This window comes from Carcharodon carcharias, chromosome 18 (genome assembly GCF_017639515.1).
Source record: "Carcharodon carcharias isolate sCarCar2 chromosome 18, sCarCar2.pri, whole genome shotgun sequence".
In the NCBI taxonomy this organism is placed as follows: Eukaryota; Metazoa; Chordata; class Chondrichthyes; order Lamniformes; family Lamnidae; genus Carcharodon; species Carcharodon carcharias.
This window is the reverse complement of record NC_054484.1, coordinates 1,893,053-1,915,338: the sequence shown is the minus strand read 5'-3', so window position 1 is coordinate 1,915,338 and position 22,286 is coordinate 1,893,053. Positions and strand designations below refer to the sequence as shown.

Here is a 22,286-nt window from a genome sequence, read left to right as displayed (position 1 = left end):
TTTTATTGCCATCTATAATTGTTCTTAAGAAGGTGGTGGTGTGCTGCAGCCTTCAGCCACAATAGTAAAAATGTGGTAGAGGTACACCCACAGTGCTATAAGGAAGGGAGTTCCAATTTTGACCATTAACAGTAGAGGAATGGCGATATAGTTCAAAGTCAGGTGGCTTGGTGGGGAACTTGCAGGTGGTGTTCCCATGCATCACCTGCTCTTGTCCTTCTGGCTGGTGGAGGTTGCGGGTTTGGAACATGCTCTCGATGGAATTCTTAAGGGTATATAGCGTATTGTTAAAGATACAGCTTGAAGTACAGGGTATGTAGGATATACGGGTTTAGGGTACAATGTATTTGGGATATGGTATAGAGTCACAGAGACAGTGTCATTTAGGCACAGAAGGTGGCCATTTGGCCGATGGATTCCATGCCGGCTTTTTGCTGTTCCATTCTCCTGCTCTATTGTTGAACCGCTGCAAGTTTATTTCCCTTAAATTCCCATCCAAATGCCTTTAGAAATCATTCATTGCCTGTGCTTCCAGCACCCTAGGTAGCACGTTCCAGATCTTTACCACTTGCTGTGGAAAAAAAACATTCTTCCTCACATTGCGTCTGCATCTCTTGACCACAACCTTAAAGCAGTATCCCACGAGTCCTTGTATCATAAGACAATTGGAACAGCTTTGTCTATCTTACCTAAGCCTGGCATAATCTTGTACACATCTATCAGATCTCCTCTTAATCTCCTTTGTTCCGAGGAGAACAACCCCAGCTTCTCCAACCTAACCTTGTAACTAAATTTCCTCATCCCTGGAACCATTCTGGTAAACTCCTCTGCTCACTCTCAAGGACATTCACATTCTTCCTAAAGTATGGTGACCAGAACTGGAAGCAGTACCCTAGTTGGGGCCTAACCAGAACTTTATAAGGGTTCAGCATAACTTCCCTGCTTTTGTACTCAGTAGCTCTACTTATGAAGCCCAAGATTCCATATCCTTTGCTATCTACTCAAAATGCCCTCCACTTTCAAAGATCAATGTACATGAAACCGCAGGTTCCTGTGCAATTTTTCGAACTGTGCCATAGTACAGACCTTGCAAAGGTGAAATTCCGTCTTCACACTGAAAACATCTTCCATTGTGTTGTGTATCACTACCATGGCGCTAAATGGGATATATTCAGAACAGATCTACCAGCTCAAAACTGGGCATCCATGAGGCGCTGTGGGCTATCAGCAGTAGCAGAATTGAATTCTGACACAATATGTAACCTCATGGCCCAGCCTATCCCTCATTCTACCACTACCATCAAGAAAAGGCATCAGCCCTGTTTCAATGAAGAGTGCAGGAGGGCATGTCAGGACCAGCACAAGGCATACCTAAAAATGAAGTGTCCACCTGGTGAACCTACAACCACAGACCTACTTGCATGTTAAACAGAGGAAGCATAATGAGATAGACCGAGGTAAGCAACCCCACAACTAATGGATCAGATCAAAACTCATCAACCCTATCACATCCAGTCATGAATGGTGGTGGACAATTAACTAACAGGAGGAGGAGGAGGCCCCACAAGTATCCTCAACCTTAATAATGTAGGAGCCCAGCACAGTGCAAAACACAAGGCTGAAGGATTTGCAGGCATCTTCACCCAGAGGTGCCGAGTGGATAATTCATCTTGGTTTCCTCTTGAGGTCCCAGCATTACGGTTGCCAGTCTTCAACCAATTTGATTCATTTCACAATATCAAGAAATGGTTGAAGGCACTGGATACTGCAAAGGCTGTGGGCCCCAACAGCATCCCAGCAATGTATGAAGACTTGTGTTCCAGAACTAGCCATGCCCCTAGCCAAGCTGTTCCACTACGACACTAGCATCTACCCGACAATGTGGAAATTGGCCATGTATGTCCTGTCCACAAAAAGCAGGATAAATCCAATCCAGCCAGTCAGCTTCCTCTCATCATCAGCGCCAGTGAGCAGGTTATTGCTGTGTAAATGATGGTTGATAGCACTGTCGGCATCATAAATGAAGTGATGGACGCTGTCACTGACAGTCTATCAATCGTCATTTACACAGCGCTCAGTTTCAGTTCTGCAAGGGCCACTCAGCTCCTGACCTCTTTACAGCTTGGTCCAAACATGGAAAAAGAGCTGAATTCCAGAGGTAAGATGAGAGTGACTGCCCTTGACATCAAGGTAGCATTTCACCAAGTGTGGCATCAAGGAACTCTAGCAAAACTGGAGTCAGTGGGAATCAGGGAAAAGCCTCTACTGGTTGGAGTCAGACCTAGCACAAAGGAAAATGTGTTTGTTGGAGACCAGTCATCTCAGTCCCAGGACATTGCTTTAGGAGTTCCTCAGGGTAGAGTCGTATGCCCAACCATCTTCAGCTGCTTCATCAATGACCTTGCTCCCATCATAAGTTTACAATTGGGGATGTTCGCTGTTAATTGCACAAAGTTTATTACCTCATACACTGAAGCAGTCAGTGTCCATATGCAGCACGATCTGGATAATACTGAGGCTTGGGATGATAAGTGGCAAATATGACTATCTCTGACAAGAGAAAATCTAACCATCTCCCTTTGCATTCAATGCATTACCATCATTAGATATCCCACTAACAGCATCCTGGGTGTTACCATTGACCAGAAACTGAACAGAACCAGCCATATAAATTTGTGGCAACAAGCACAGATCAGAGGCTGGGAATGCTGAGGCGAATAACTCACTTCCTGACTCCACACAACCTGTCCACCATCTATAGTATAAGGGCGTTCGGCATAACAAGGATTAATATGGGACTGGAGAACAGTACTGCCCACATTGTGATGTAGAGAGTCACACGATACTGTAAGGGAGAGTCTGAGTGAAGTTGGCATGAAGTTAGCACCTAGATAGGGCTATATCTTGGCAATATGGTTATGTATTAAGAAGAAAAGTTTATGTTCAACCACACAAGCCTTCAGACCTCTTCGTGAGACACCAGACAACCTTACTACATGGTGACAGTGAATTAATGAACTCAGAACCCCAGAGAAGCAAGTGCTGGAGCCCGGAATCTGTAAAACTAAAGGAACAGCACCCTGACCTGAAACAAAAATAAAATTACCAGGAAAAACTCAGCAGGTCTGGCAGAATCTGCGGAGAGGAACACAGTTAATGTTTTGAGTCCGTATGACTCTTCAACAGAACTAAGTAAAAATAGAAAAGAGGTGAAATATAAGCTGATTTAAGGGGGCGGGGGGTGGGACAGGTAGTGCTGGATAGAGGGCCAGTGATAGGTGGAGATAGCCAAAAGATGTCATAGACAAAAGGACAAAGAGGTGTTGAAGGTGGGGATATTATCTAAGGAATGTGCTAATTAAGGGTAGAAAGCAGGACAAGCAAGGTACAGATAGCCCTAGGGGGGGTGGGGTGGGGTAAAGGGAAGGGATCAAAATAGGCTAAAAGGTAGAGATAAAACAATGGATGGAAATACGTTTAAAAATAATGGAAATAGGTGGGAAAAGAAAAATCTATATAAATTATTGGAAAAAAAGGGGGGGGTGGAGTCGGAAAGGGGGTGAGGGTGGAGGAGAGAGTTCATGATCTAAAATTGTTGAACTCAGTATTCAGCCTGGAAGGCTGTAAAGTGCTTAGTCGGAAGATGAGGTGCTGTTTCTCCAGTTTGCGTTGAGCTTCACTGGAACAATGCAGCAGGCCAAGGATGGACATGTGGGCTTGAGAGCAGGGTGGAGTGTTGAAATGGCAAGCGACAGGGAGGTCTGGGTCACACTTGCGGACGGACCGAAGGTCTGCGTTTGGTCTCTGCACTGTAGAGGAAACTGCATTGGGAGCAACGAATGCAGTAGACTAAATTGAGGGAATTGCAAATGAAATGCTGCTTCACTTGAAAGGAGTGTTTGGGCCCTTGGACGGTGAGGAGAGGGGAAGTAAAGGGGAAGATGCATGGGAGGGAGTTGAGGTGTAGGGGGTGATGGAGGAGTGGACCAGGGTGTCCCTGAGGGAACGATTCCTGCAGAATGCCGCCAGTGGGGGTGAAGGGAAGATGTGTTTAGTGGTGGCATCATATTGGAGTTGGCGGAAATGGCGGAGGATGATCCTTTGAATGTGGAGGCTGATGGGGTGATAAGTGAGGACAAGGGGGTTGTCCTTGTTAGCACATTCCTTTGATAATATCACCACCTTCACCACCTCTTTGTCCTTTTGTGTATGACATCTTTTGGCTATCACCACCTATCATTGGACTTCTATCCAGCTCTACCTGTAACCTCCCCCCCTCCACCCCCCTTAAACCAGCTTATATTTCACCTCTTTTCTATTTTTACTTAGTTCTGTTGAAGAGTCATATGGACTCGAAATGATAACTGTGTTCCTCTCCACAGTTTCTGCCAGGTCTGCTGAGTTTTTCCAGGTATTTCTATTTTTGTTTTGGATTTCCAGCATCCGCAGTTTTTTGCTTTTATTTTAGCACCCTGACCTGACTGGACTGCACTGAACTGAAGACATAGCTGTAGATCACCTTAAAAGAAGCTCCATTGCAGATGTGGAGGCTGGAGGGGCAGAAGAAAAATCCGCTGTGCAGCTAAAGGACTCCACCAGAGCACGTGGAGGTCCATTGTGAGTCTCCATTGATTGCAGAGTCAAAGGACCTAGCAAGATTGCAAGGGTGAGCAAAAAAAAAATAGTACAAAGCTGAACTAACCTTTAACAGTATTCACCTTAATCAGGCAAATCAATCTATATCTTCAATCAGCACGGCCAGCCCAGGTCCAGGGTTGGCAACATACCATGTGGTGACCAAGCTCCGTTTAAAAAAAGTAATTAGAGGTTTTAAAACCTCAGCCAGAGCTGGAATCGTATAAAATGCTCTGAAAATGTTCTAAAGGACCAAAACCTTTGATTTAAAGATTGGCGTCAAAAAATCAATCCCTTTGAAATTGGGCCCACGATTGCAGCGGGAGCCCACCAAAACCGACAAGCTCAGGAAGAGGAGAAAAAAACGGTTATGGCAGGGCCATTTTTAAAACAGACGCAACATTTAAAGCTGTACTCCCTTGTGCTGAAAAACAGTCATGGATAATAAATCAACCCTACCAGATCAATTTGGGATGATACAAGAACAGACCAGGCGCAGAATTGGGGGCTTTGGTGAAAAAGGTTTTTGAGATATATGATAGCTTCAAGATTAGATAAGAAGACGGAGGCTGATCAAGTGAATACCCTACTATACTCGGTAGGTCCAATAACCGATGACATAATTGTGAGGCAAGGAATAACTGAATCTTAAGATAAGTTTGAAGATGTTCTGAAGTCCTTCCATACATATTTGAATTTAAGGAGTAATAAAATTTTAGAGCAAGCAAAATTCAACAAGCGAGTCCAGCAGCCTGGAGAACACTTTGACTCTTTCATAAATTAGTTATATAGATTGGCTGAAGACTTTGACTACAGCAATCTTAAGTCAGAGCTCATAAGAGACCGAATAGTAGTAGTGGCTGATGGTGCACTTTCGGACGTAATACAGGCAAAAGAAGATCTGACCCTCAAAAATGCCACCCAACTAGTCAGGCAGTCTGAAATCCGCCTACAACACCAGTCCATTTTATGTGGCGAGGTTAAACTATGGTATGGAGCAATTCCAATGTACAGCTCACAAAGCAACAAAAGGGCAGGGAGACTTCAGGTGAGGGAAGGCAATACCCAAACAGACCACAAGATGGTGTGAGACCATGTCAACATTTTGGAGCCAACAGGACATCACAAGTGGAGCAATGTCCAGCAATCTTTGTGTAGTGCTTCACCTGTAACCGGCTGGGATACTTTGGAAAGCTGTGTAAACCTAGGACCTTGAGATGTGCAGAGGATCCCAAAATAGTGCATGAGCTTGAGGTACCACACCAAGAAGAACCACAACTATGCTTCTTGGATGACATCAAGGACCCTGGATTCTCCTTTTGGAATGCTGACATCTCCAAACAGTCACCTCATCAATTTCAAGTTAGACATGGGAGCTAGTGTAACAGTTCTCTTGGATAAGGAACCATGGCTAGTGAAGAAACACCTGATGCTACTCATGACACACTGTATGAAGCAGACGGCATTAAGCTCCCAGTTGAAGCACATTGCAAGCCACACTCCAATACAAAAACAAATCAATGCAGGGGCCTTTTTCCTTCAAACTGGAAAGCCTATATTGACCTCAACCTCCTTCAGAAACTTGATAAGGTTAACTAGAAAGGGTCTGTTTCCAAGTTTAAGAAAGAGTTTCCAAACTTCCTGATTACATGCTGTACCTGCATACTAACTTTTTGTGACTCATACACAAAAACAACTAGATTCCTCTGCCCTCAGAATTCTGCCATCGTTCTCTGTTTAAGTAATATTCTGTTTTTTTATTCTTCCTGCCTAAGTGAACAACTTCATAGTTTCCCACATTATACTTCATCTGCCACATTTTTGCCCATTCACTCAACCTATTTATATCTGTTTGCAAACTCCTTATGCATTCTTCACAATTAACTTTCCTACCTATCTTTGTGTCGTCTGTAAATTTAGCTACCATGCCTTCATTGATGTCAATTGTAAAAAGTTGAGTCCCCAGCGCAGACCCCTGCGGGACTCCTCTAGTCACATACTGACAAACAAACAAAGACCTATTTATGCATACTCACTGTCTTCTGCTAGCCAGCCAATTTTTTGTCCAGTCTAATATGTTACCCCCTACACCATGAGCTTTTATTTTCCACAATAACCTTTGATGTGGCTCCTTATCAAATGCCTTCTGGAAATCCAAGTACAGTACGCCCACAGGCTCCCCTTTATCCATAGCACATGTTACTCCTTCAAAGAACTCTAATAAATTTGTTCAACATGATTTTCCTTTCACAAAACCATGCTCATTCTTCCCTATTCCTTTGAGTTTTTCCAAGTGCCCAGCTATAACCTTTTAAATGATTAACTCTAACACCTTCCCCACAACAGCCACCAGGCTGACTGGCCTGTAGTTTCTGGTTTTCTGATTCCCTTCTTGAATAGAGGGGTTATATTTGCTACTTTCCAGTCTAATGGAACCTGTCCAGAATATAGGGGATTTTGGAAAATTAACACCAACACATTTACTACCTCATTAGCCACCTCTTTTAAAATCCTAGGTTGAAGCCCATCTGGACATCTATGCTTTTTAATCTCTCACCATTTAAGAAATACTCTGCACATCTGTCCCTCATACCAAAGTGGATAACCTCACATTTTTCCACATTATATTCCATACACCACATTCTTACCCACTCAATAAGTCTATCCAAATCCCCTTGAAGCCTCTTTGCATCTTTCTCAACACACTTTCCCACCTAGCTTTGTGTCATCTGCAAACTTGGAAATCTTACATTTGGTCCCCACATCCAAATCATTGATATATATTGTGAACAGCCGGGGCCCAAGTACTGATTCTTGCAGTACTCCTCTGGTCTCACACAGCCTGCCAACGTGAGAATGACCTGTTTATTCCTATTCTCTGTTCTCTGCCTGCTAACCAATCCTTAATCTATGCCAGTATATTACCTCCGATCCCATGTGCTTTAATTTTGCTAACCAACCTCCTGTGGAGGACTTATCCAAAAACCTCCTGAAAATGCAAGTACACTACGTCCACCGATTCCCCTTTATCAATTCTGATAGTAGCATATTCAAAAAACTCCAATAGGCTCGTCAAACAATATTTTCCACTCAAATATCCATTTTCACCATGCCCAATCAGACCATAGAAATATAGAAAATGGAATTAGGAGTAGGTCGTTCGAACTTTCAAGCCTGCTCCGCCATTCCCCAAGAAAGCACCTAGATAGGGTTATATCTTGGAGATATGTACATAGCTGTGTGTTAACAATAAACAGTGTGTGTTCAACCACACAAGCCTTTGGAACTCTTAGTGAGACTCCAAACAACCTTACAATACCATCTACAAGGCACAAGTCAGGATTGTGATGGAGTATTGTCCAATTTACCTGGATGAGTGCAGCTCCAACAGCACTGGACACCATCCTGGGCAAAGCAGTCCACCTGATCGGCAGCCCATCCACCTTAATCATTTACTTCCTCCACCTTCAACCAATAGTGGCAGCGTGTGCATTAAATAAGATATACTGCAGCAACTCACCGAGGCTCCTTAGACAGCACTTCCAAACCCACGACCTCTACCATCTGTAAGCACAAGGCAACAGTCGCATGGGAGCACCAACACCTGCAAGTTCCCCTCCAAGCCACACACTATCCTAATTTGGAACTCTATTGCTGTTCCTTCACTGTCACTGGGTCAAAATCCTGAAACTCCCTCTCTTACAGCACTATGGGTGTACCTACATCAGATGGACTACAGTGACTCAAGAAGGCAGCTCATCATCACCACCTCAAAGGCAATTAGGGATGAGCAACAAATGCTGCCCTTGCCAGTGATTCCCAGATGCCATAAAATAATTAAAACAGTCTGCATTGCTTCCCCCATCTCTTCTGCCAACATGCAACATCTCAAACTTCTTTCTATTAAATTCCTTCTGCCCATTATTGCTAGCCTACGTATGTCCTGTCCATTATCTTTACCAACTCCACTTCTACCATTATTTGTCAGCGTCCAATTTCTGAGTAAACACTGAAACAAAGTTCTCATAAAGTATTCTAGCCTTTGCCTACACCTCTATATGTCAACTTCTTTGTTTCTAATAGGCACCATTATGCCTCTCATGATTCCCTTACAATACAGATCCAAGTTAGGATGGTGTGTGTCTTTCAGGGGAAACTGCAGGTGGTGGTGTTCCCATATGCCTGCTGCCTTTGTCCTTCTATGTGGATCCTTCCATGCATTGCCACCTTGACATAGTGGAGAAGCTTGTGCGCTCCCACGATCCCTTGAGCGATGCCATTGGGAGCTCTTTTCCTTGGTAGGTCCACCTATGCAGCAAGATCGGGGGGAGATGCCAGACAAAGTGCAGTCCAAAAAGTCCTCAATGGCAGAATAGACGCAGAAAGACTAAGTGTTTTGTCAGCTGTGAAGGGGAAGAAGGCTAAAGCAGCAAGGTGGCCCGGTCATCGTGGCTCGACATGTCACTGAATCTGACCATTAACCCGTCAAGATCGTGTGGACAATGTTGGCAGCCTCAAGGACCCCACATTTACCAAAGTCATGCAAGTCCTCTGGCGATGGAGAGTTAGCAATGGGGACAAAGCTGTGAAATCAGGAGGCCTTAGTCAAGAATCTACATACAGATGCATGATGATCATTGGACGCCTGTTTTGGGATAGAGGTATCTTTGGGCAGTGGCATCTGTGCTTGAGCAGTCCTCTTCAGGATACCCTCCGTGCACCCCAAACAAACAGAGGCCTAAAGATGGTGCCCTAAAAATAGGCTGTGAGCTCACCATCTTCAGAGTCAAAGACAGAAAACTTTAAATTTTGCAATTTGGAATGTTAGATCACTCCTGGACATCTCAAGAATGACTGTCCAGTGTTACAACCACAGCAGATGTTACTTGCCGAGCAATCCAGATCCCAGAAGGAAACCTGTCTGACTGATCATAAACTTTTTTTTGTGTTTTGAAAAAGAGGAGGAAAGGCCACTGATCCCTAAACTCCTGTAACACCTTCAGGATTTTAAAAATTAAAAGCTGTATTAAAAAGATAAAACTTACGCACACAAGATTAAAATTACACAGTTAAAACAGTCTTACAGAATAACTCCCAAAAAACCTACTTGGGTAAAACACACGAGTAAACTATCTTCTCGGCAACAACTCTCTTATGGATTTTTAGCTACAGAAATCCAGCAATATTACACAAGACAAAGAATTGTTGTCACTTTAATAAAGGTGTACCACATGAATCCTCAAATACTTCCATTCAGATGTTGAAATCTGAAAGAAAGGTTCAGAAGCGGACTGCTTTCTGAAAACAAAGACCCGTCTGGCTTGAAACTGATGGCTTTGTTGAATTCAGATCCTTCACAGCTTTTCAGCACCCCAGCACCCAGAAACTGTCTTTGATGGGTTCTCTCCCCACAGCCACGTATTCAGCTAAACATCTTGCCTTAAATATCTTTTTTCTCTTTCATCTCAAATTCCTCTGTCCTCAATACCTCTGAACTCAACTTCCCCAAATATAAATATCTGTTATGTTCTCCTATTGCCTGTACTTTTAGGTCAATAAAATTTAATTTACCTTCCCCTATTTACCTGTGAAACCTTTGTAAGTTGTAAAAGTTCCTTGTCACTTCTAAACTTCCCTTTGACATTCAACAACTAAAAAACCAAATCTCTGCTTATCTCATAGTGCAAATTTTAAGTTCAGTTTATTTACTTGTAAATCCAACCTCACCATAACCTCTCATTGTTTCATGTATGGACCTAACAGCTTCTTTACCCTTTTATCTCTCAATTCTCATAGACAAGCTGTCGTTATTAACCTCCCCCAATTTAATTACACACGCATGCACAGACCTTTCTTTACAAAATACCACCATTCCCAAAAATATTACGAAAAAATAACATCCATCATCACAACAGAAAGAAGAACTTCATTCGTATCATGTGAGCTATTAAGAACCCGATTTGACATCGCCTTCCCACCTTCCTGGGTAGGGGCAGTTGAAGGAACAAGCAGTGGGTGATACACCTTCTACTGCAAAGGAAAGGCTGACAGTGATCCCTGTGTCCACAGAGTTGTTTTGCCATCCGGAAGAGGACTTTGGATGCACTGCCAGAATTCCCCAGTTGTATAAATGAAAAGTTCATGACACTTCACCTACCGCTCAGCCATAATCAATATGCCACTGTCATCAGTGCTTATCCCCTGACCCTTAACTCTGATGAAGATGTTATGGAAAAGTTGTATTCTGACCTTGATGAAATCCTCAATGCTATTCCAGAAGAAGAAAAGATCATCTTCCTGGGGGAATTTATTGCTAAGGTATGCCATGCTCCGATGCCTGGAGAGGAACCATTTGGAAAGATTATGAGTAAACACCAATACAAAGTGTTGGGAAAAATGGGTTGGGAAAGCCAATGCAAATGGTTTCCTCCTGCTGAGGAAGCATGCTCAACACAGCCTCGTTATAATAGACACCCTCTTCCACCAGAAGGACAAATACAAAACCACATGGAAGCATCCTGGATCAAAGCATTGGCACCTCCTGGATTAGGTAATTGTTGGGGTCAAAGATCTAAGTCGTATCTGTATCATTCAATCCATGCGGGTAACTGATGCCTGCTGGACAGATCATTGGCTTGTTCGATTGGTGATGAACATCCACCTAGCACCAAGACATCGCAAGAGTCCAAAAGTCCAAGAGGAAGATGATCAATGTGTCAGCCCTAAAGCAACCTGACCAATGGAAGGAATTCCAAGTGTAGTTCACAACCAATCTGGAAAATCTTCACATGTCCAACACAATTTCAGAACAGTTGGATCAAATAAAGTCAGCTGTACTAGACTCCTGTGCACAGACCATTAGAAACATAGGACTTATGAGCAGGGAGAAGGCCATTTGGCCCTTCAAGCCTGCTCCGTTATTTGATAAAATCATGGCTATCTGATTGTGTTCTCAACTCACTTTGCTGTTTGCCCCCCATAACCCTTGACTCCATTATCTATCAAAAATCTATCTAACTCAGCTTTGAATAAGACTAGTATTTGAAACTTAATTAAGGGCAACTATATGGGCATGCAAGCTGAGCTAGCTGAGGTGAATTGGAGTACTAGGCTTGGGGATAGGCCAATAGAGAAGCAGTGGCAGACATTTAAGGGGATATTTCAGAATATGTATATTGCTACCATATAGAAAAATTCTAGGGGGAGGACCTTCACCTGTGGTGAAGTAAAGAAGTTAAGGAAAGCATCAAACTTAAGGCAAAAACATATAACTGCGCAAAATGAGTGGCAAGTCAGATGATAAAGAACAGCAGAAGATGACTAAAAGGTTAATCAGGAGAAAAAAATTAGAATATGGGAGGAAGCTAGCTAGAAATGTAAAAACGGATAGCAAGAGTTTCTACAGGTACTTAAAAAGGAAAAATGTAAGTAAAGTGAGTGTTGGTCCTCTAGTGTGTAATGGTGGGGGGTTAATAGTAGATAATAAGGAAATGGCGTATGAAATATTTTGCTTCTGTTTTTGCCATAGAGGATACAAATAACATTCCAGTAATGGCTGTAAATCAGGAGGTGGAAGGGAGAGGGAGACTTCGTGAAATTACAATCACGAGGGAAGTAGTAGTGAGCAAACTGATGGAGCTGCGGATTGGCAGGATGTAACGAGTGGAGTCCTACATGGGTCAGTGCTGGGGCCTTAACTTTTTACGATTTACATCAAAAACTTGGATGAAGGGAGTGAAGACATGCTAGCTAAAATTGCAGTTGGCACAAAGATAGATAGGAAGGTAAGTTGTGAAGAGGATATGAGGAGGTTGCAGATGGATATAAATCGGTTGAGTGAGTGGGCAAAGATCTAGCAAATTGAGTTTAATGTGAGAAAATGTGAAGTTCTCCAGTTTGGCAGGAAGAAAAAAAACTTAAATGGAGAACGGCTGCATAATTCTGAGCTGCAGAGGGATCTAGGTGTTCTAGCACACGAGTCACAAAAAGTTAGTACGCAGGTACAGCAAGTAATTAAGAAGGCTAATGGAATGCTATCCTTTATTGTGAGAGGGATTGAACATAAAAGTAAGGATGTTATGCTTCAATTATTCAGGGCATTGGTGAGACCGCACCTTGAAAACTGTGTGCAGTTTTGGTCTCCTTATTTAAGGAAGGATGTAATTGCATTGGCGGCTGTTCAAAGAGGGTTTACTAGATGGATACCTGGAATGAGTTGGCTGTCTTGTGAGGAAAGGTTGGACAGACTGGATTTGTTTCCACTGGAGATTAGAAGAGTGAGCAGTGATTTGATTGAAGCATACAAGACCCTGAATGACCTTGACAAGGTGGATGTGGAAAGAATGTTTCCTCTTGTGGGTGAGTCCAGAATTAGGGGGCATTGTTTTAAAATTAGGGGTCACCCTTTTAGGACAGAGATGACGATCAGCCATGATCTTATTGAATGGCGGAACAGGCTTGAGGGGCCGAATGGTCTACTCCTGTTCCTATTTCTTATGTTCTCATGTCACAGCTGTTTAAGAAAGTAATGAACAACCTGGGAATAAGGCAGTTTAAGTCCTCAGCTTATCACCCTGAATTGCAAGGTGCATTAGCGAGATGGCATCAAACCTTAAAGACTAAGATGAGGGCATATCGTCAAGACTACACACAGGACTGGAATCAAGGGAATCTGTTCTTGTTATTTGCTATTCGGAATGCCCCTAATGAATCAACAGGGTTTAATCCTTTTGAATTGGTCTATGATCATGAAGTAAGGGGACCGCTCAAGTTGATTCAGGATAAACTAGTGGGTCAAAGTTTGGAACTACTCCCCTGGATTACATGTGGGTGATTCAGGATAAACTAGTGGGTCAAAGTTTGGAACTACTCCCCTGGATTACATGACAAAATTCAGAGAAAGATTGAACAGAGCATGACCTAGCTAAGGAACATTTAAAGATGTCACAGCAAGTAATGAAGACAAGTGCAGGTGAGAGGGCAAAAGCTCGTAGTTATGTTGCTGGAGAAAAGGTCTTGTTGCCAGTGTCAGGTGAACCATTAAAGGCAAGGTTTACTGGGCCTTCCCAGATTGAAAAGAGACTGAGTGAAGTAAATTATGTAATAAATACCCCAGATAAAAGAAAGAACCATAGGGGTATGTCTTGTAAATATTCTTAAAAGGTAATTTGATGGGGAGGATAATCAAAAGGAGGTATTAGTAGTGGTAGATAAGGAAAAGGAGTTGGAAATGAAGGATTCTAAAATTGACTTCCCTCTAATTAAATTGGACAACGAGGGAGTGCTTAAAAATTTAAAGGTGATACTGAGTTACCTTCCAGACAAGTGTCCAAGTGATTTAGAAAAGCTATTGCAGCCACACAGAGCTATTTGTGGGAATAAGCTAGGGAAAACAAATTTGGCTACATATGGTGTAGAAGTAAGGGATTCAGTTTCAATAAGGCAATATCCTTATAGATTAAATCGAGTAAAATTAGCTCAAGTGCAAGAAGAAATTTAATTCATACTTCAGAATGACATCATACAGCCTAGCTGTAGTAACTGGAGTTCACCCATTGTGATGGTACTGAAACTGGACAGAACAAAAAGACTGTGGATTATCGAAAAGTGAATGCAGTGACAAAAGCAGATTCATATCCTATTCCACGGTTGGAAGATTGTTTTGAGAAAGTGGGACAATCCGAATTTATCACAAAGATTGACTTGCTGCGAAGTTATTGGCAAGTACCGTTATCGGAAAGAGCGAATGAGATAGCAGCTTTTGTAATGCCAGATGGATGATATCAGATAAGATGTTTCTCCTGACTGGTGATTCTAGAGCAGGGGACACAGTCTCAAAAGAAGGGACAGGCCATTTAAGACCGAGACCATCAAGAATTTCTTCACTCAGGGAGGTGAATCTTTGGAATTCTCTACCGCAAAGGACTGTGGAAGCTCAATCATTTAGCATGTTCAAAACAGAAATCTATAGATTGATGGATACTCATGGCATCAGTGGATATGGGGAAAAATGGCGTAAGAGGTAAATGATCAACCATAATTTTTTTGAATGGCATCTACCTGGCTATATGGAAAATTGCCCAGATATGTTCTGTACACAAAAAGCAGGACAAGTCCAACCCGGCCAATTACCACTCCATCAGCCTATTCTCCATTATCAGTAAAGAAATGGAAGGGGTCATCAACAGTGCTATCAAGCGGCACTTGCTTAGCAATAACCTGCTCACTGATACCCAGTTTGGGTTCTACCAGGGCCACTCGCCTCCTGACTCACCAAAGCCTGTCCACCATTTATAAGGCACAAGTGTGATGGAGTACTCCCCACTTGCCGGGATGAGTGCAGCTCCCACAACACTCAAAAGGTTTGTCACTGTCCAGGACAAAGCAGCCTGCTTGATTGGCACCACATCCACAAACATTCACTCCCTCCAAAAAAAAAAGTCGGCTTGACGGGCCACATGGCCTACTTCTGCTCCTAAGTTCCTATGTTTCTAACCTGTCTGCTGCCTGAATTATCTCCTCTTTCACCATGGCCTGGGCAGCATCTTCTTCCTTGACAGTGGTTATTCACCTCATCAAAGATTAACTGCCCTTTTGTGGGAGTATTAAACACTGCCTAGATGGAAAACTCTTTAACCTCATTTGCCTTCATGCCAAAATTAAACTGAACAGCATAGATCTGTAGTTTGTCGATGACTGCAGTGTCAGTGCCCACTCTGCACCATATTTGCAAGCCTCTTTTGACCTCTACAGTTCTCTGTAGGAGAGACTCGGCTTATCCTTGAACGTTAGCTCAGCAAAACTCATATCAATCCACACTTGGTCAGTCAAATATTCAACCTCCCATATCTGTTGAAGGAGAGACTCTGGAATATGTTTAGCACTTTGCGTACCTTGACAGCTACCTCTCTGAAAGCCCACCATTGACAAGGGGATCTAACACTGGATCAGCTGCACCAGCCCAGCCATTTATCAACTACAGCGAGAGTTTGACTTCTGTCAGTCAACAAGAGTCCTAGTGTACAGAGCAGTTGTCATCACCACACTCCTGTATAATTGCAAGACCAGACCTGTGTATGAGCGCTAGTTCCGTGGATCACACCTCCGCTGCATCCTCCAGATTCAATGGGAGGACCATCAAACAACTGCTAGTGTCCTTCTTGAAGCCAGATTCACAAAAAATCAAGTATAACTCCAGCAAAATCAACTACGATGGACTGGGCACTATGGCCGGAAGCTGTAAAAGCATCTCCTCCACCAAGCCCTGTTTCCTCAACTCAAATGGCCAGTGTTCCAGTGGAGGACAACAAAAAACAATTCAGAGACAATCTGAAGCTCTCCTTGTAGCACAGCAGCATTGACATTAATGGGAAGAGCTTGCTACCAATCGTTCAAAATGGAGACAGCTCGTCCATCAAGCTGCTCTGTCATGCTTTGAGCCCAACCTCCTTAATTATGAGGCTGAGTGGCAGCACAGAAGGAAAGAGAAGGAAGCAAATCCTGCACTCCTGATCCCATTACCTTGTGGGATGTCCTGCCGCATGTGCCCAAAGATCTGCGGGTTGAGAATCAACCTGTTCAGTCACATGAAGACCCATGGCAGAAACTCATGATCCTGAGTAGACGTGATCCTTGAATTGAGGGACAGCTGATGGTACAACCTAGGTGGTAGAAGTCGCGGATTTGGAAGGTGCTATCGAAGGAGTGTTGGAGAGTTGTTGCAGTGCAACGTTTAAATGACACTGCTGCCACAGTGCATCAGCTTTGCATGGATTGAATGTTTAATGTGGAGATTGGGGTGCGAATCAACTGGGCTGATTTGTCTTGGATGTTGTCGGGCTTCACGAGTGTTGTTGGAACTGCAAGTGGAGAGTATTCAGCCACACTCCAGACTTGTGTCTTGAGCTGGTGGACAGCCTTTGGGGAATCTGGAGGTGAGTTACTTGGTGCAGAGTTCCCAGCCTCGGACCTGCTCTTGTAACCACAGTATTTATGTGGCTGGTGGCTTAAGTTTCTAGTCAGTGGTAACCACCAGGATGTTGATAGTAGGGATTCAGTGATGGTAATGTTGTTAAATATCAAGGAGAGATAGTTAGATTCTCTCTTGTTGGAGAAAGTCATTGCCTGGCATTTGTGTGCCACAAATGTTACTTGCTGCTTAACAGCCCAAGCCTGATCGTGTCCAGGTCTTGTTGCAAGTGGGCACAGGCTGCTCCATTACCTGAGGAGTTATGAATGGAAAGAGATATGCAATTGAATTTGTTAAATTTGGTAATCTGTTGGCTAGAAATAGGAAATCAACATAAGCTGCTGGATGCTTGTAAAATTTGAATGCATCCGGCCGTGCTGACCGTGCTGGTAATATGAGGACATAAGAAACAGGAGCAAGGGTCAGCTCTGGCATTTAATAAGATTATGGCTGATCCATTTTTCCATCTTTCCCCATATCCCTTGATTTCTTTAGAGTCCAGAACTCTACTGATCTCAGCCTTGAATATCCTCAACAGCTGTGTGTCCACAGCCCTTGGGATAGAAAGTACCAAAGATTCACAAGCCTCTGAATGAAGCTATTCCTCCTGATGGCCGCCCAAGATGGCTGTCTCCTTATACTGAGACTATGCCCCTTGTTACAAGCTCTCCAGCCAGGGGAAACAGCCTCTTGGCACATATGCTGGCAAACTCTCTCAGAACTTTATACGTTTCAATGAGATGGCCTCCCATTCTTCTAAATTTCAGAGAGCACAGACCTATTCCACTCAATCTCTCCTCATAGAATGATTCCATCATCTTCAGAACCAATCTAGTGAACCTTCATTGCACCATTTTTATGGCAGTTATACCCTTCCTTAGAATATGAAATTCTACACAGTGCCCCAGGTGTGGTCTCATTAAATCCCTATACAATTGTAGCAATAATTACACAAAGATAGAAAGTTTACAGCACAGAAGGAGGCCATTTGGCCCATGATATTGCAAGTCAGAAAACATTTATCCTGCCTCATCCCACTTTAAGGTTCTTTTGTAGCCCTGTAGGTTACAGCGCTTCAAGTACAAATCGAAGCATTTTTTAAATGCGATGAGAGCTTTTTATTTCCTTATTCTTGTGCTCCAATTTCCTTGTAATCAAAGAAACATACTATTTGTTTCCATTCTGGCCCACTCGACTCTATTCCCAGACTGTGTTGGTTGACTAATGACCTTAACAACAAGGAATGGGAAATTAATTTACCATATTCCTCGCATCTCAAGAACAATTTAAAAACACAGAAGCATCAAACATCTAGTCCTGTATGAATCAATGGTTTTGAGAAATCTCTACCTCTATATTCAAACTTAAAATGGCACTCTCTCTCCCAGCTTTGTCTGGAATAGGATCCTGTTAAACATCAAAGTTGTACTTCCAGCCCACCTGTTAACAATGTGAAGGAAAATCACAGAATAACAGAATTTTAACGGCACAGAAGGAGGCCATTCGGCCCATTGTGTCTACACCAGCTCTCCAAATGAGTATTATGACCCAGTTTCAAACAGTGAAAGGAGAGCCAGGAGTTGCACAGTTTAAAACAGCAAGGTGAGCTGGGATCACACGGAGAGTGGACCTGTGTTAGAAGCGCAGCGGCGGCAGGAGTTAAAAGCCAGCAGCAGGTAAAAACCAGCAGCCGAGAGCCCCTTCAACCTGTTTCTACCTGTCAGAGCTGAAGTGTGACGTCAAAGGAAAATAGGTAGGTGATTGGTGGATATCTCTTCCATGTCTCTTTTGATTGGCCAAGTGGTTTAAATCAGGAGATGTTATTTACACCTGAAGAGTGCACTTAAGAAATTCACTGTTAAAATATTTAACATCCAAATTAATTAATTAAGTAGAATAGAGATGGTTGGGCAGGCGATGAGTTGCAGCTGTAGTATATTAGAGCTGGTGGATGCCGGTGTGATCCACGGAACTTGGAGTGGGAGGGGAAGGATTCAGTTGTCGTGGTCCACGTAGGTACCAACAACATTAGGTAGGACTAGGAAAGAGGTTCTGCTGAGGGACTATGAGCAGCTCGGGGCTAAATTAAAAATCACAACCACAAAGGTGATAATCTCCAGATTACTACCTGAGCCACATGTAAATTGGTGTAGGGTAAATAAGATTGGGGAGGTAAATGCGTGGCTCAAAGATTGGTGTGGGAGAAATAGGTTCTGATTCATGGGGCATTGGCACCAGTACTGGGGAAGGAGAGAGCTCCTCTGTTGGGATGGGCTTCATTTGCGCCATGCTGGGCCCAGTTTCCTAGTGAATCATATAACTAGGGTTGTAGATAGGACTTTAAACTAATTGGTTGGGGGGGAGTAGGGTTCAATTGAAGGGGAGTTTAAAAAATCAAAAAGAAACAAGAGAGCAGAGGTGCAGGGTAGTGAAGAGGCGAACGATAATCGAAGTGTGATAGGAAGGAGCAGAAAATATAAGCAGAAGAGTGTAGCAGAAATTACAACCAGAATGAGTGATATTGGTAAAAAGTTGAAGCTTCAGACTCTTTATCTGAATGCACGCAGCATTTGTAACAAGATAGATGAGTTGACAGCACAAATAGAAATAAATGAATATGACTTGATAGCTATTACAGAGATTTGGTTGCAGGGTGACCAAGACTGGGAACTCGATATTCAAGGGCATTCGATGTTCTGGAAAATTAAGCAAAAAGGAAAGGAGGTGGGGTAGCTTTGATAATAAGGGAAGGTGGTGAGTAGTGATATAGGTACAATAGACTGTGATGTTCAATCAGTTTGGGTAGAAATAAGGAATAGCAAGGGGAAGAAGTCACAGGTGGGAGTTGTCTATCGGCCCCCAAAGAATTGCCTCACTGTAGAACAAAGTATAAATCGGGTAATAATGGAGGCGTGTAAGAAGGGCGCTACAATTGTCATTGGAAGCATGTAAGAAGGGCACTACAATTGTCATGGGTGATTTTAATCTGCATATTGACTAGACAAGTCAGATTGGCAGGGATAACATAGAAGATGAATTTGTAGAGTGCATCAGGGATTGTTTCTTGGAGCAATATGTTACAGAACCTACCCGGGAACAGGCTATTTTAGATCTAGTAATATGTAAAGAGGTAGGATTAATAAGAGATCTTGTAGTTAAGGATCCTCTAGGGGGTAGAATTTCAAATTCAATTTGAGGGCAAGCAACTCTGATCTCAAACCAGTGTCCAAAACTTAAATAAATGCAATTACAGAAGTATGAAGAAAGGGTTGTCTAAAGCGACTTGGGAAAATAGATCAGGGGCAGGTCAGTGGATGAGCAGTGGCAGATATTTAAGCAGATATTTCATAACGCTAAGCAAAAATTTATCCCGGTCAAAAAGAAGGACTCAATGAGAAGAATGAAACACCTGCTGTTAACAAAGGTGGTCAAGGAGATTATCCAATCAAAAACTAAGGCATACAAAGCGGTGAAAACTCGTGGTAGGCCAGGGGATTGGGATTTTTTTTAGCAACGGATGACTAAAAAGCTAATAAAAAGGGTGAAAATTGATTATGAAAGTAAAAACAAACAGCAAGAGCTTCTAAAGGTATATAAAAAGAAAGAGTAGCTAAAGTGAGCGTGGGACCGTTGGAGGATGCAACTGGAGAATTGATAACGAGGAACAGGAAAATGGCACATAATTTAAAGCAATGTTTTGCATCGGTCTTCATGGTGGAGGACGCTATAAACATTCCAAAGATATCAGATAAGCAAGGAGCTAATGGGAGGAAAGATCTTGTAACAGTTTTTATCATGAAGGTTAAAGTATTTGACAAACTAATGGGTCTGAAGGCTGACAGGTCACCAGGACCTGATGGCCTGCATATAAGGATTTTAAAGGTATCTACATATAATGGAGGCATTGGTCAAAATATTCCAGGACTCACTGGATTCCGGGAGGGTCCCAGTGCATTGAAAAAACGCTAATGTGACACCCCTGTTCAAGAAGGGAGGGAGACAAAAAGCAGGAAATTATAGGCCCGTCAGCCTAACATCTGTCGTTGAGAAAATGCTAGAATCCATTATTAAGGAAGAAATAGCAGGAAATTTAGAAAAGCTTAACATAATCAAACAGAGTCAACATGGTGTTGTGAAAGGGAAATCATGTTTGACAAATTTGCTAGAGCTCTTTGAAGAAATAACAAACAGAGTTGACAAAGGGGAACTGATAGATATAGTGTATTTGGATTTCCAGAAAATATTCGATAAGGTGTCACATAAAAGGAATAGGAGCTCATGGTATTGGAGGTAACGTATTAGTGTGGATTGAGGATTGGTTAACACGCAGAAGACAGAAAGTCACCATTAATGGGACTTTTTCAGGTTGGAGAAATGTAACTAGTGGAGTGCCACAAGGATCAGTCCTGGAACCTAAATTATTTACTCTCTATATTGATGACTTGGAGGAGATTACAAAAGTAGGGAGATCATGTTGGAGTTGTATAGAACCTTGGTGAATCCACAGCTGGAGTACTGTGTGCAGTTCTGGTCGCCACATTATAGGAAGGATGTGGTTGCACTGGAGGGGGTGCAGAGGAGATTCACCAGGATGTTGCCTGGAATGAAACATTTAAGTTATGAAGAGAGGTTGGATAGAATTGGTTTGTTTTCGTTGGAGCAGAGAAGACTGAGGGGCGACCTGATCGAGGTGTACAAGATTATGAGGGGCATGGACAGGGTGGATAGGGAGCAGCTGTTCCCCTTAGTTGAAGGGTCAGTCACGAGGGGACATGGGTTCAAGGTGAGGGGCAGGAGGTTTACGGGGGATGTGAGGAAAACCTTTTTTACCCAGAGGGCGGTGATGGTCTGGAATACACTGCCTGGGAGGGTGGTGGTGGGTTAAATTCCATCTGCCACTTATCTACCCATTTGACCATCCTGTCTTTATCTTCCTGTAGCCTAAGATACTCAAATTCACTGTTAACCACCCAGCCAATCTTTGTGTCATCTGCAAACTTATGGTCTGGAATGCACTGCCTGGGAGGGTGGTGGAGGCGGGTTGCCTTGCATCATTTAAAAAGTACCTGGATGAGCTCTTGACACGTCATAACATTCAAGGCTTTGTGCCAAGTGCTGGTAAATGGGATTGGTGGGTAGGTCAGGTGTTTCTCACATGTCAGTGCAGACTCAATGGGCCGAAGGGCCTCTTCTGCACCATGAGATTCTGTGAGGTGGCAAAGTGTAATGTATCCAAATTTGCTGACGATACAGAGATATGTGGGAGGGCATGTTTTCGTGAGGACGTAAGGAATCTGCAAGGGGATATTGACAGGGTGAGTGGGCAAAAACTTGGCAGATGGATTTTAATGTAGGTAAGTTTGAGGTCATGCACTTTGGTAGGAAAAATCAAAAGGCAGACTATTATTTAAATGGAGAGAGACTCCAAAAAAGTGCAGCACAGAGGGATCTGGGTGTTCTTGTGCATGAAACACAAGTTGTCATGCAGGTGCGGCAAGTAATTAAGAAGGCACATGGAATTTTGGCCTTTTTTGCTAGGGGGTTTAAAAATAGGGAAGTCTTGTTACAACTGTACAGGGCCGCATCTGGAGTACTGTGTATAGTTTTGGTCCCTGTATTTAAGAAAGGATATACTGGCATTGGAGGCAGTTCAAAAGAGATTCACTAGGCTGCTTCCTGGGAT

The 22,286-nt window shown here is 43.0% G+C and overlaps 1 protein-coding gene across 1 annotated transcript in view; it reads left to right on the top strand.

Moving 5' to 3' along the window:
- Positions 1-22,286, top strand: part of LOC121290901 (heat shock transcription factor 2 binding protein) — a 173,992-nt gene that overhangs the window by 41,813 nt on the left and 109,893 nt on the right. The window lies entirely within an intron of this gene.